Raw genomic sequence first — 5,935 nt, forward strand, 5'->3', positions numbered from 1 at the left:
GAGATCAGACTGCATATCTAAATGCTGGAATCATGTTTAATCCTCTGCCGAATATGAAGCATTTTTTTCTGACCTCTTTTCAAGATAACTTTTGTATTCTAGATGTATTCATTGGAGTTAAAGTCTTCATTTTTTGGCCTAGTTTTGTCCTTGATTTATGAAATAATGGTGATAAAAGTGTGGGGATGTTGAATAGGGTGAATAAGTAGGAATAGGTATTGCCATAATATGAAAGGACAATTTCTACTATGAGAACTGCTGCTAGACATGGATGTTTTAATGGGATTCAGAGTCTCAAGGACACTACAAAAATTGGATTGTTTTTCAGGATGGACTAGGAAATTAGTAATTCCTGAAATGAATGAATGTGTCAGTGTCTTCCTTCTTTACAAAAAAATCAATCAAACAAAAAACTCTTTGTTATCCCATTTCCCTAAGCGACTTACTATTCCATTTATTTGCTCTTCTTTGTAACAAAACTCAGACCTGTCTTTAGTCTCTGTCTCCAATGCCTCACCTCTCTTCCTCTCTTAAATACACTTCAACCAGACTTTCACTTTCACCCCTCTACCAAAACAGTTCTTATCATGGACAACAGTGACCTTCATTGCTACTTGCAATGATCCTAATCGTACTTGATCCATCAGTAGCAGTTAACACAGTTGATCATTTCCACCCTATTGAAACACTTTAGAAACTACAAACAAATCCTGAGCCTCTGTCACAACCATCCTAAACAAACATCAGGACCCACATTGCTTTTCCCACCAAAGATTGTAGCAGAGGACTTGGTGGTAAATGGGGAGAAGAGAGTAGACAGTGAAAAAATGAGAGTAGAGAAAATCTTGTAGTTTTCAGCTTCACCCTATGCTGGGCTTTCTGTCAGCTATCTGGAGTTTAACCTATGGAAGAAATAACCTGTCATGAGCTTCATTAAGACATTTCACCATATATGGAGGAAAATGCACCTAAGCATATTTTGTCAGAGAGAAGGATTTGAAGCATTTAATCTTGCAAATTAAAAAGTTTACAATAGTGGCCAGTCACCTGGCCTTTGCTTGAAATTCCCTCTTTTCCTTCCGTGCCTATTTAAGACCTTTTCACTTCTTTTTCCCCTTAAGTTCTGTGTCCCCAGCTGCACTGTTACACTGGGTTCTGTCTAGAGACATATTTGTGGTAGGTGTGTCCCAAGCACACAGCTAATTGTCTGACCTTCTCCAAGTCCTGATCTCTTGCTCTTCTTTTGGGTTTCTCCATCCCAAAAGGGTTGAAGACATTTTTAGCCTGATGCCACTGTGGCCTTTGCCACTGTCTCTTGCTCTGGAATTTCTTTAGGCCTATGTAAACTTCATCCTAGGGAGAGTCTCCCCCTTGTCATAGATTTATCTCAGCTAGAAAATTATCCTTAACATATACCTGAACTGAAGCTGCTCTTAGTGTTTCCAGATTCTGGCTTCAGGGTACCCAGTGAAAACCAATTCTTGTTCTGCCAAGCATTCCTCAAACTACCCTTTCTCATTGTTTGCATGTTGGAAGCTTTGAATAATTTACGCTAGTAGAGTGTTATATTTACTTTGAGGTTTTACTGTTCCTAGGTGGCTCTGCTGAGCTCTTAAAATTTTAACCTGTTTCCCGATTTTTGTCCCTTTCCTTCACCACACGTAGAACTAACACTATTTGTAGGATCTTAGAGCCTTATTTTCTGTTTGCTTTCAGGGTCAGATATTTGTTTTCTTAACATGCTTCTCTAGATTTTATCTCGTCGGGTCCCTTCTAGTAAGATATAAAAGCAGTGAGTCCTGGGTCTGCCACAAGCTACTACCTGTTCCAGCTAATCTTTCCACCTTCATGTCTCTGAGCTGGTCTTTCCAAAACCTAACCAGCCCTGGACCAGTCTGTTGGCTTCTGTGCCTCCTCTTCAATACATTTCATCCTCCTTGTACTTTCCTAAGCATATTCCTTCAAGGTATATGCTGTAATAATATCACCATCTCCAGTTATTGTCACCTTAAATTTGCCTATTAATGCTTTATATTTTTATGCTGATCTTCCTTTCAGATCTATCTCCATTTTGTGTAATTATCTAGCACTGCTGTTCACAGTCTTTAAGGTTTAGTTCTCCTACATGCACGTATAATAGACTCTCTGTAGCTTGAAGGGAGGTTGGGTGGTGGTGGTGTCATTTTCATTTGTTTCCCTCTCTTTCTCTGGTCAAGTTTTTTGATTTCAGTCACTCTTGCTTAGCCTGTACAAACTGGGCTTGTGCTGGTTGAGGTCAGAAACTGTTATTCATTCTCTGTTCTGGAGGGTATCTGGACTTTTACTTAAGCCACAGTTGCCAAGGGACATTTGAGACTCAGTGTTCTCTAAAGGGGGAATAAGTTAATGACAGAATATTCCTTTCTGAAGAGTCTGTTGGCTTTCTTTCTTTCTTTTTTTTTTTTTTTTTGGTCACATGGCATGAGGGATCTTAGTTCCCTGACCAGGGATCAAACCCCTGCCCCCTGCATTGGAAGCGGGAAGTCTTAACCACTGGAGCAGCAGGGAAGTACTGTTGGCTTTCTTGATGAGGAAGGACCTGGGAAAGAACTAAACTAGAAAATTCCTTAAAAAAAATTCAATTCTAGTTGACATACAATGTTATAATTCCTTTCAAAGAATTATGCTATTGGTAGTTGTCTGGTTTCATAGAAGCAGGGTAACAGATTTTAATAGTTCAACACACCTCTTATAGAAAGTCTCAGGTTCACCTGTCTTTTTCCTTGAATTAAACCCATGGTGGGATTTAAATGTGGGGCTCACTAGGCTGTGACTTCCTGTCTACTTATTTTTTGTCTAATATTAATTTATGTGTTGGAGACTGAGTTTTAGTTCAAAGATTTCCTCAACTAAAGACAGAGTGTTAGTTCTAAAAATAAGCTAGAAACAGAGCTCTCAGCTCTTCTCAGCTCTCCTTGAGATAGGGCTCATTACTCTTTGTGGGGAAAGTTCTGGGTCAATATTTATAAAATGCTTAGAACAGTATCTGGGATATAGTAGCTACTGCTGTATTAGTGTTTATTAAAATAAATTAAAAATAATGAGTTGCCAAAGGCCGTGATGTTGAGTCTAAGACTATTCACCTGACCTTCTCTGGAGGATATTATGAGCTTCTTATTTAACCATGTATGGAACTCAACAGGAGATCTGCTTTAAGGGCTAACAGATTTCTATACTGCTGACTGGGGTAAAAAAGGCATAGGTGTCTTTTATTTGGGGCGTAGGCCAAACATGGACTATTTCACTCATATTGGCATTTTCTATCCCTCATTTAAATGAATAAAAATAAGATTAAAAATTAAGATTAAAATAATTTGTTATTTAAAATAATTATTATATTATATATGATAATTAGAGCTATAGAACATAATTACTATAATAATTATATAACATTACATAACATACAGTTATATAACATATAATTGTTAAAATTATTATTAAAATAAATTAAAATTAAGATTAAAACAAATTAAGATTACAAATAATAAATATGTTTTAAAAACAAATGCTCAATAACTAAACTGAATCACCCAAAATTAAACTAGATAAAACAGTGAAGCAATTCTGCTGTGGATAATAAATCACTAAAGATCAAGCTGTACCTTTATATGGAATAAAATAGCTAAAAGCCAACACAAATTCTGTGCAGACTGAGATTTTCTTTACAGGGGCAGAATTTACCAGTATGATGGGACCCAGGCTAAGTGTCTCATTTTGAGGCTTCCCTGATGTGGAAAGCTTCTACCTCAAGCTAGAGGTGATGGATATTACACTTCTGGGACCACTGCCCCACCCCCAGCCATTTCTTGGGTAAAGGCACAGGATAGCTGTCAATGTTTTTATACTAGAAGTTTCTGGAAAGTGGAAGTTTTCTTTTATATTCCAGGCTCCTTTCATATAGTGGAAACATATATATATATATATATATATATATATATATATATATATATATATATGGTTGTTAAACTAAACAGTTATCCAGTTTGAAGGAAAATTAAAAGAACATTTACTTAGGATGGTATCTTGCAGATGATAACAACTTGGGACAAATCTGATGACTTAAGGTCCTCACAGCACCTCTGTCTGCATCCTTAAGGCCCACGTTCCAGTGTTGAATGCCCAGGTGCAGTGATGACAACCTGATATTTGGAGTTCTGCCTCCTTCAGTCTGGAGGCTGCTGGTACCCATCATACTGTTGGTGGGTAAGAAATATGTCTTAATTATAAAAATGCATTCACTTTGGATCATAGAAGAGAAATTTTAGGTTTGGGAAATGAAGATAGCAGATCTCTATGTAAATTGAAAATTTAAAGAGTTTTCAAACCTTATTAGTTCTTCACTTTGACTTTTTCCTACCAATTCCAGTAGGTAAGCCTGGTAGGGTTTTACTTGGTAACCTTATTCAGCGTACACAGTATTTTCTGAGGGAATATACCTCAGCAAGTACCACTAGGTACAAGGCAAGTATCCTACAACTTACCGTCTTGCTTGAGGTAGGCTCGTTTCCCTCACCTTGGCTGCTTGGACCTGGGAAGAATATAAATTTGGAAACCTGGGAACATCAACTGAGAAAGTATTTCCCAAGTGTATTCCACAGGAATGTAAATTTGCTGCAAGGTGTTAGTTGGTAATCCAAGCAAGTAAGCAAGAAAAGAAGGAAGGAGGAGAGGAAAGGAGAGAGAGAGAGAAAGAAGAAGGGAAGGAATGAAGATAGTAAGAAAAAAGAGAAGTTTTCATGAGAATATGTTTCTTTTCTGTGGAACTTCTCAAAATCTTTGCTATGCTAGTGTTACTGAACCAAACTTGGGTCTGCTCACCTGTGTGCACTAAAGCCAATCTACCAACACGGGGTTATGGTGAAGGAAAGTGCAGCATTTATTGAAGGAAACCAAGCAATGAGTCCAGGTGGCTAGTGCTTAAAAGACTTGAACTCCTTGAAGGCTTTCAGGGAAAGGTTTTCAAAGACAGGGTGAGGGAGAGGTTTGCAGGGTATGTGATCAGCTCATGGATATTCTTCTGATTGGTTGGTGGTGAGGTAATTGGAAGTCAACATCATCAACCTTCTTTTTTCAACCTGTCTGGGATCTTCATACAGTTAACTTCTTCCACCTGGTGGGTGTTTCAGTATCTGCAAAACAGCTCAAGGAATATGGCTCAGAATATAATCTATAGCCCTTGAGGAGGAACTAAAGGCCCTTGACTTTGTTTAGTGGCTAAACTATTATTATTTTGTCTTGCTTGACTGTTTTCCTTTGTTTCTGCATTTTCTCACTTCTCTGATTGAATTTATTCTTTGGAACACAGGGAAGACCTAGGAGGCTAAAATTTTTTTACAGACAAAAGGCAGACAGAGGACATGGGATGGAGGTGGGGGTCTGTCCGGGGAAGGCCCATAGGGTCCTGCTTGGTTACACTAATACCATGTTACCACTACTCCTCACCCAAACCTAGGACGGGGATACAGGCTGTAGTGTATCCCAGATATATTTAAACACAGACCTCCTTTTTGAGAGTATCTTGTGGTAAGAGTGCTCTATGAATATGCTTTGGGAACTGTTCTCCATTCCTTAACAGAACCAAAAGATGAAGGTTTCTCTTATAATTATGGTTGTTGAAATGTTCCTCCTTTTTGATGATGTTTAGGAAAAAGATTGGAAAGAAATATGCTAACATGTTAACAGTATTTCTCCTATCTGTGGGACTATGTATCATGTTTAGCTCCCTGTAACATGTTTTGTACTTTCAAAAAGCCAACAATTAGCATGCATTATTCAATAATAAAATAATTAAAAATTATGTCTTTATGACCCTGGTTAAAATACCAAAATATGGCAAGTTGTTAACGAGTGACTTATCTTCTTTCCTTTGCTCAGCTGTGCTTTTTTAAGGAATTCC

Source organism: Mesoplodon mirus (genome assembly GCF_964341445.2).
Source record: "Mesoplodon mirus genome assembly, chromosome: 3".
NCBI lineage: Eukaryota > Metazoa > Chordata > Mammalia > Artiodactyla > Ziphiidae > Mesoplodon > Mesoplodon mirus.